The sequence below is a fragment of the Urtica dioica genome, chromosome 7, assembly GCF_054948205.1.
Source record: "Urtica dioica subsp. dioica isolate 48M chromosome 7, U.dioica_male_clone48M_v1_H2, whole genome shotgun sequence".
Lineage (NCBI taxonomy): Eukaryota > Viridiplantae > Streptophyta > Magnoliopsida > Rosales > Urticaceae > Urtica > Urtica dioica.
This window is the reverse complement of record NC_142762.1, coordinates 21671447-21681200: the sequence shown is the minus strand read 5'-3', so window position 1 is coordinate 21681200 and position 9754 is coordinate 21671447. Positions and strand designations below refer to the sequence as shown.

Below are 9754 nucleotides of genomic sequence, written 5' to 3'. Positions count from 1 at the left end.
TGAACCTTTGCAATCGGAAGCCTTGTACTCAGGCAAGTGTTTCAAAACACCCAAGTACAAAGGCACTAGTGTCCTCGGTCCAAACTGGGAAGGACCCTACAGAGTCCGCAGAGTCATACACGATGGGACCTACTACATCGAGTACATGGACTAGACACCGATCCGTCACCCATGGAATGCGGAACACTTGAGGCAGTATTAACAATAGCCAGCGCTTCAAAATTCACCTTATCAAAGTTTTCGATCCTCAAGATAGCACTTGTAAATCCAAAAACTTGGGGGGCTAGTGACATAGGCAACGCGTAAGAAAATCCTCAAGAAAACATGATCCACCAAAGAAAATCCTTAAGTTTCAATCCGAACACAAACGGGAATAACGACTTAAGTCACCATACATGGTGCACCCTAAGACGCCTCTGCGGCACGCCGTAAGATATCCAAGAGATGCAGGCTAAAGTTGCCATACCACGATGCACCTAAAGTCACCATACACGGTGCACCCTAAGACACCTCCGCGGCGCGCCGTAAGACATCCAAAAGATGCCGGCTAAAGCCACCATACATGGTGCACCCAAAGACGCCTCCGCGGCGCGCTGTAAAACATCCCAAAGGTGCAGGCTAAAGCCCCCATACACGGTGCACCCTAAGATGCCTCTGCGACACGCCGTAAGACATCTAAGAGATGTAGGCTAAAGTCACCATAAGGAGCATCCAAAGTCGTCTAACCACGACGGACCTAAAGTGACCATACACGGTGCATCCTAAGACACCTCTGCGGCGCGCCATAAAACATCCAAGAGATGCAGGCTAAAGTCATCTAAACATGACGCACAATAGCCGCCATAAGGCGCACAAAAGCCGTCTAACCACGATGAACCTAAGCCACCATAAGGCGTACCAAAGTCATCTAACCACGATGGACCTAAGCGGCCATAAGGCGCACCAAAGCCGTCTAACCATGACAAACTCAAAGCCGCCATAAGGCGTACTTAAACCATCTAAGCACGACGTACTTAAAGCCGCCATAAGCCGCACATAAGCTGCCATAAGGTGCACTTAAGTCGTCTAACCACGACGCACTCAAAGTCGCCATAAGGCGCACCTAAGGCGCCATAAGTTGCACTTAAGCCAACTAACCACGACGCACTCGAAGCCGCCATAAGGCGCACCTAAGTCGCCATACTAGGCGCAACTTAAGCCGTCTCACACGACGCACCAAGTCGCCAAATGCGACGCAGTCAAAGATGCCAAACACGACGCGCTCATGTCATCACGACATTGCGACAGACTCGTCCCAACTCAAAGAAGCGACAGGTTCGCTCGGGAACAAGGACGCAAACCATACAGTGATTCGCATGCCTCAGGCCAAACCCCCGCAAAGGAAAACATGCCAACACGATTGCTAAGGGAATGAGAGCCAAATCTTGGCAAGGCAGAAGACTTGTCGAAACAATCGACAAAGACAACATACCTGCCAAAATACACCATGGCTAATCGGAATGGGAGCGCGGACTACCAATAAAAATTAGTAGACTTGTTCAAAAGATCAGAAAAAGAAAGCATTCAAACTCGAAAGAAAAATATATTTTATATAAAGGAGCAACTGCTTCGAAATTCCTACAAGAGTAAGCGCTAATGCAAGTGCGCCGAAAAGGAGAAAATCCTAAAAAGCAAGCGCTGAGACAAGTGCGCTGAAAAAGGAAACTCTTAAGGAAAGCAATGCGCTAACCACTTGCGCGGAAAATAAATAACTACTCGAAATTGACATGGTCGTCTCCGCCACTAGGAGGCTCGACCCCATCGAACGGCGGGAATAAAGAATCGAAGAGGGCGAAAGTGACCCCCCGAGAGATACCTCGGCCGTTGTAGCTTCCCGACACTCCACCGCTGCGGCACGCCTTGCCTCCTCAACCCCGACATTGAAGTCATCTTACAAGTCAGACCCAAGTTGCTTCGGTGCGGTCTGCTCCGCATTTAGTCGAGCAACCTCCCCCGCCAAAGGGTCGCGCTCGCGCTCCGCCCGACGTAGACAGCCTCACTGGACGCAAGCTGGCCCTGTATGATGTTCACCTCATCCGTCAGAGTGTCCAACTAGCGTACCCCCAATCACGCGAGGAGCGGCTGGACATGGGCTAATAGGGCAATTGCAGCCCGCATTGGAGACTCGCCACGGTCACCGTGGCAAACCCCACCGCGGGAAGAACGATCGATCATCCGCTAAAGGGCGGAGAAGCACCACGGACATCAGAATGGCGTATGCCTCCCTAAGATCGACGTACGCTACGGAGGTGATCAAGCTCGGAGCATCGATCCTCGAAAAGTCGAAGCCCTCTGGAGTAGCAAAGCCTTCCACGGGATACCACTCCTTCCTCTCCAAAGACTTCGTCGACACATTCGAATCCATGTCTGAGACCTCGGACCTAGCACACCTTGGCCCCGTAGGAGAGCCTTCGGACCTCAAAACGGCTGAAGCAATCACCATCACCTTCCTCGGGCGCTCTGCGGTACAACCTGCCCCCTTCCCCTCGGGACAAGTCTTTGAGTCGCAGCCAAGATCATCCGATTCCGGCACAAAGACGTCCATACAGTGGATTTCATCGAGAACCAACTCTGGCAGGCAAAGCCAGCAAGGCGGCATCAACACCTTCCTCCGACACGCCCTGAGCATTCAAGCTAGACACTCAGCCCATGGCGCCAGACTTTGGCACGTCGCCCCCTCCCCCTCCCTAGTCAACCAGGTTGATCACGAGGCGGGGCGTAACATCTCCCGGCATACCACGCCGACCGGCTCTCTCATCCTCGCCGCACCAAGTCAGCGCGCTCACCTCCTCCCGCTCCATAGGCTGAGTGACGGACGCAGTCGCGCCCACCTCGCGCACTTTGAGCCACTGCTCGACTCTACTTGGATCCTTCTCCACGTGCATGGGAATCTTCTCCAATCTCGAAAATAGATCGCTCTCTACATGCTTAGAGTCCTGAAGCAAGTGAGAAAAATCCACCTCGGGATCCTCGGTTGAGAGGGGAATGGAATTTCCATTATGCAGTAGTATAGAGAGACAAAAAAGTGAGAAAAAGCACGTGTAGTTATGAAAAATATGTAGAGTTGTGCTCTTATTTATAGGCACATAAGGGCTTGGAAAATTTTGATTCCAAAAGTAGGAATCCTAATCCTACTCCAACAAAGGAGGGAAAAGGAAGCAAGAAAAAGGAAAAAAAATCATCCTTGGGCCGACCATGCCAGGCGCTACGAGGCCACCTACGCGGCGCCATGCCAGTCCGACGCGCAGCGCACCCCCTAAAAAAAAAAGCTTCGCGACGGCAAAGCTCATGGAAATCAGTTTTCCAACAACCAGCGTAAAACAACTAAAGTTTATCGCCCGGGTCTCCCGAAAAACGAACTTGGGGGGCTAATGTTGTCGGTCGTTCTCGAAAAATCTGAAACATTAAATTTCGTGCGACATGCGCAAAATCCCAAACTATAAACGCCCAACGAGTCGGGTCGCTGAAAAACGCCCACAACGGCTAAGACCTATTCAAACGGCCTAAAAGTCCAAGCCCAAACTCGCAACGGAGCAGGGTTCACCATTGCGCGCTCCTCGAAAGGAGCGCGCACTTGGCGCACTCCTCAAAAGGATACGCGTGCGGCGTGTAGAACACTTGGCGCATCGCGCCACCTAACCGACGCGCCGCGCATTGCTCCCGCCCATTGCGTGCGTGCCCCGAAACCATCTCGCGCGCTCGAAACCCGCTTCCCACTCCCCGAGCTGCATCAAGAGGCCTTCCTAGGTCTCCTCATTCACTATAAATTCCTCATCTCAGTGAGGGGGGAGACACATTTATTCCCTCCAAGATTACTCGCTCTAAGAGTTTTGAAACGCTGCCGGAGACTTTCTACGCACAATTTCCTCTGATCGAGCTCTTAATCTAGCGTACAACCTGCGCCTAGGGTGTTCTACTAAAAATCCCCTACATCTCCCACGCACAAGCTGCGACCGCAATTTACTACTGAAAATCCCCTACGTGTCCAATGCACAAAACTGCGTCCGGAATTCTCCTTTGAGAATCGCCTACGTCTCCAAAGAGAGAAAACACACATTCTCTCTCGGATCACTCGATTCTAGAGTCCCGAGATGTTGCCGAAGAATCCTCTACGCTCCGTGTCTTCTGTCGAGGATACCCTCCAGGCTCCGCGCCTAACACAGAGTATATACCTGCCTTGAACTACATTCTGACTTGATCCCGCAACGAGGGTACGTAGGCAGCTCACAACAAGCGCAATTACACCCCTCATTCACCCCATTCTCTCCTAAGAGAACACCTTTGACTGGAGAAACCTCAGCTTGAGACTTTTGATTTCATACCCTTGACGCGGGTGCGGCCACTTGGTCCGACTTTGGGTCGAACCGCCCGAAGCTTTAAATCGTTGTTCATTTTTGTGCGACAACAGATATTACAAAAGAATCATATTTTCCTTCATTTCTCTTTAGAATATGAAGAAAATCACTATTCAAGTCATTTTCTCGCACATTCACTCATATGCACATTTTGGCACCACAAATGCCTTATTATCAACCTTCTTAAAGTGTTTAGAAGTTTTTTTGACACCATATTCACAAGCTGCTCATTTTACATATAGGAAGATCCATTATTGTCCCATATTTTCCTAATTCTTCACTTGATTTAGGAAAAGGAGCAAGAAGGAGCCAAGCCATCCGATCCATGGAAGGAAGCCATTCGGAGGTTCCTTGCCGCCCAGAACCACTAACCAAAGGACCCTATGAGATCTTGGCCTTTCGGGCTTGTCCCCATCCGCCTGGATCTCTTTGTGGCTGAGGGATGTTGTCCCTAGCATCACAGACTCCCTTCTCGAATAACCTTGAAATTTGGTATATTGCGGTTCCTACCCCTCGATACCATTAATTTTTCTAGAACCTAAGGAAAGAGATCTCCATCTCACGACGTGTGTAGCCGGACTTCTCCGTGATATGCACGTCGCATGTTGTGTGAAAAACCGCATTAACAGGCCCTTTTCATGAGCTCATCGCCAATATCGTATCTCTCAAGTACGTCCTCGCACAGAGTATATTGTCCTAGTGCCTTCTTGCTCATGTTACTTCTTGTAATGGGCAAGGTCCAAGGCCCTCTCCTTGGATACAGGATGCCTTCCTAAGCCTCTGAGGTCATATAAATACTCACTCAAACCAAGGTTTAAGGTAATGTACTTATATCTTAGAGAAACTATGCAAAATCTATCTCTCTCTCTCTCTCACTTTAAGAATGAGACTAAGATCTCTCCCTAACTTATATTCCAGACTAGTGCAAAGCATCAGAGCGCACGTTAGAGGAAATCCATATGCGCTCTCTCAACTTAATTTTTTTTTCTCCTATCTAGATGAAATAGATCTAAAACTAACTTCATGAAGAGAAGCTCAAGACTAATAACCGATTCCTCACTTTTTGTTGACCTTTGAAAGAATCTTTAGAGGCGGTGCGTTATCGTGTCTGTGATGAGTGCATTTTATACGTGCAAATCTATTGTTCCCGAGCATGAACTTAGCGAGTTCTCAAGTGTATCTGAGGTTATTTGGAGTTTTCAGAGAGAATTTCAGGTTTTAGGTGTTTAATTGAGCATTAGGACATTGTGGGAGTCATTTAGAAGAAAATGGGAGTCAAAACGAGCTAAAATGAAGTTACAAGAAGTCAAAGCTGGTCAGCAGACCGGTGCGACACGCTGGCCTTCACCGCATTGCAGTAAAATCCGGGAACAGAGCGATGTAAATTACATTATGCATCGTGGCGCGGTGAAGCTTGAGCAAGTCGCGGTGCGGTGGAGTCTGGCGCGGCGCGCTGGCGACGATTCCTAATGTGTGTATTTTCCAATTTTAGCAAATTTGGGTCATTGGATCTCATTTAAAGGCTCCGAAAATAACCCCTAAGCCTATATATTCTACTTTTGTAACCTAAAAACATAGTTCTGATTATATTTTAGTTTTTTTTAGAGTGTTTAGCTGAGAGAGAAGAGGAAACCGGAGAAGAATATCACCGCTCGTTGACGACTGACAACCATGAATTAGCGTTTGTCCTTCTAATTTTATTCCTTGGAACTCCCTTTTATTCATGCTTTATTTTGATACGGTTTTTATGGAGTTTGTTTATTTATTTTGTGTTTCTGTTACTCTCGACGCCATGAACTGAACCCCTTAAGAGTGTTGACTTAGCTTTTCTTATTTATGGTTATGGATTCATTATTTATTGAACGATGTATTTTTCATGTTCTTTTTCTCTATCGCTTTATTTAATTCCATGCTTATTGCTTGTGTGAGAGTCGCAACCTCATTCATGATTTTTAGGATTGACTTGATACTTGAGAAAGATTAGGTTGATCGTGCATAAGAATTAGATAATTGTAGTACATTTCTAGGCTAGAGATAGCTAGGCTGCTATAGAGACGTCTGAACACTCTTGATTGTAATTCTTGTCGTATTTTTAGGGTTTGAGATCGAGAGATGAAAACCCGGTATTGACGTAGGCTGTTAGATGCTCGAGAGAGATATAACGATAATATTATGTGAGTGTGATTAGTGAAGAGAGAGAATTGAGAAATCGTGCGTTATTATAAGAATACCGACCATAGGAGAGTTTAGTGAAATCGTTGGCCTTGCATTCCTCATATCCGTTCACCCTTCGTTTAATTTGTATTTTTATTTATTTTCTGCAAATTAGTTCATAATCATCCTTCGTAGTCATGTGTTCGATTCGTTGCTAGTTAACAAAGTTTCGGTGAAGCAAAGTCCTCGTGGAATCGACTCGTTCTTACGATTTTACTACTTGAGCGACTACGTACACTCGCGTACGAAAATATCACAAAAGTCCGCCTGATCAAATTCACAATGCACTTAAACCTAACAAAAAAAAATGACGAAAAATGACATTTTTTGTATGTGGCATCTTAGGTCTGCGCTTGCATCAGTGTGCGCTTTTGAGTGTTAATCTAAAAGTCAGCTGATACATCTCTAATTTTGAAATTATCCAGTCATTTCTAATTAAATTAGAAATTATCTAGTCATTTCTAATTAGATCTAATTCGAGTGCAATTTTTCACAATTTCATAATAAACAAGGAATTCCCTTATGTTTTTGTGGGACGAAACACGGATATTTCATCTTCGAAATTTCCATTTTGCTAGTTTTACGTTTTGGTGTAGCGGATCGTTATCATTCTTATTCGCGTAAAATTTTGTTTTAGTATCTTTGCCCTTTATAAATATGATTTTCCAATGAACAAAGGACACAATGAGTTGTTTCATTTGGCACTATCAGACGGTGCCAATTGATATTCATTTCATATTTTTCAAAATCAGAAATTTTCTGCTTCATAGTAAGTAACCAAATCCGTATCGAGACTACTATATTATACATACAACAAAAAGGCACCAAAAGGATAGAATGATGTTCATTCATTCGCACTCACAAGTCAATAGAGGCATTTGCAGAGCCACAATATACCAAATATTATTCAACACTTGCATCATTATTTACTTGTTTAAGCACAACAACCATACCAAATTTCGAAGCCCGAGCCCTGAGCCAAAGTTAGCCTTCCACATCCGGCGACGGCGTGTCGGATATAGAAATCAGCTCTGACCGGAACAGGTTGTCCTCTCCATCGGAGTCGTGTGTGGCACTGGCTGCACTCTCTCCATTGACCTTAGTCTCGGTCAACGGCTTTGGGCTCAGAACTTTTTCAGGTAATGCGTCCGAAATGGAAATGAGCGATTCTCTGGTCGCTTCGTCACGACGCTCTTTTCCTGAACCTGTCTTATCCATGGAATGTCTAATTTTCTTCTTCTGAAACACAATTTAAACCATGTAAACCAATTTAATTCTTAAGCTTTTCTTCTACATACATGCTTTGGTATACATCTCATCTAGTTCTATTTATTTTTTAGCTCCATTTTTTTCAGATTGAAGAACTCAATCCTACTAGTCTCTTATAAATGAAAAAATTTATAAATTACACAGCTGCTTTCCTTCGCCATAACCAGGAATTCCATGGCTTAAAGAGAGATTATTCAAACGTCATATATTCGAAGCTTTATATCTTATATTTCTTCAATCTAAAAACTCTACAAGAACGAAAAATCTTCCAGGAAAAATTAAAGAAATTGAACTCGTCCCTTTGTATACGTATATAATATTTGTAGAGACGATAGAAAAGCACAAATTTAGCGGAACTCTGATATTGAAAACAGTGAGGCAATCAAAGACTCGTTTCTTCAATATGTCACAATCAAAGCTTTCAACTGTCCATTATTACAGACTCAGATTCATCGACACCTATTTAAAACAAAACTGTTGACCATACATCAGAATTTACAATTCCGGTAATCAAATCGAAATTTAAGAAGTTTTGAGGATCGATTCTCTTCTTAATTTGCTAACTCGTTCTATCTTGATTCTTCATCCGCTAACGAACAGTACGTATCAATCAATCAATTAAAAGTATAGCAATCAAAATAGTTAATGTCACAAGAAAGATTCAAATAATTTATAGTAGGCTGATTTAGAAGCTACAAACCAATTTCATTTTTCAACATCATATAGAGATCAGATCGAGAGAGAGAGAGAGAGAGAGAGAGAGAGAGAGAGATTCTTACCGAACTAGAGCAGGTGTGCTTCGATACCGAATCTGAAAATAAGTACCGTTCGATTTAAGTTTGTGTATATCTTTTGCTTTGATAAAAACTTTTTTTCCATTATTTTAAGGGGGAAGAAAGTGACATAATGAAGATATTAATAGAAACTCCTTTCAGGACCTCGTTGAAGAAGAATCCGGAGCTTGACATTATTTTTTTTATTTAGAGATATAGAAAACAGTAATAGATGCATCAAATACGCAACAATAATCCTAAGAATATATATATAATAATCCTAAGAATATACACACACACATTATATATATATATATATATATATATATATATATATATACACGTGTGTGTGTGTACACGCAACATATTTCGAGAGTGTGCTTAAGATAAGAATAGATGCATTGGATAATGTAGATAACTTTCAATGGGAAATTTGGAAAAGTGTTTGTTGAAAGTTGCAATATTTAGTTTTTAAAAGGGGCCAAGGGGCTATATATATAGCCCAATAAAACTTAAATTCTTGTAAAATAATCATATTTTGTCAATTATAAGTAAATTAGGTCAAGTAAGATTAATCTATGTTGAATTAAATTTAATCTCAACGAACTATAAAAACAGAATGTAAGTTTTATGAATGCTGAATTAAAATTAATCGAGACATGATTAAAAATCATAATACTCTCAATTAGCTATTTTGCTACACCTAATGAAACTATGACTATTTTACAAAGTCATAGTTTTAATCGGTTACTTCATACCATTTTTTCTTTTTAAAAAGATGTAAATTTTAATTTGGAAAATATATGCCTTTTGGAAAAAATATTACTAGACACATACATTTCAAATTTAAGTTTTCTCTTCTAGTCTTCACCCTCCACTCTCATATCATCACTTTGTCTTTCAGTATCTCCCTTATCGTGACGGAACCATGACGATTTTAACCACGCTCGCCACCATCCTCGCCCAAAGCACACACGCTATCTATTCACCATCCTCGTCTCTATCAAGTAAGTGTGTGGCAAAAATTTAAAAGTTTTATGGATGCAGTTCAAAGTTAATGGTTTTGAATAAATTTGGATTATTGTGATAAAATTTTTGATTTTC

General features: G+C 43.1%; 1 long non-coding RNA gene across 1 annotated transcript; it reads right to left on the bottom strand.

The window, feature by feature from the left end:
* Positions 1-7297: 7297 nt before the first annotated feature.
* On the bottom strand, positions 7298-8942 carry LOC149390393 (uncharacterized). The gene is made up of 2 exons (XR_016300047.1): positions 8657-8942; positions 7298-7847 (listed from the first exon to the last, which is right to left on the bottom strand). It is a non-coding gene; the product is annotated as an uncharacterized LOC149390393 (long non-coding RNA).
* Between the last annotated feature and the right edge of the window lie 812 nt (positions 8943-9754).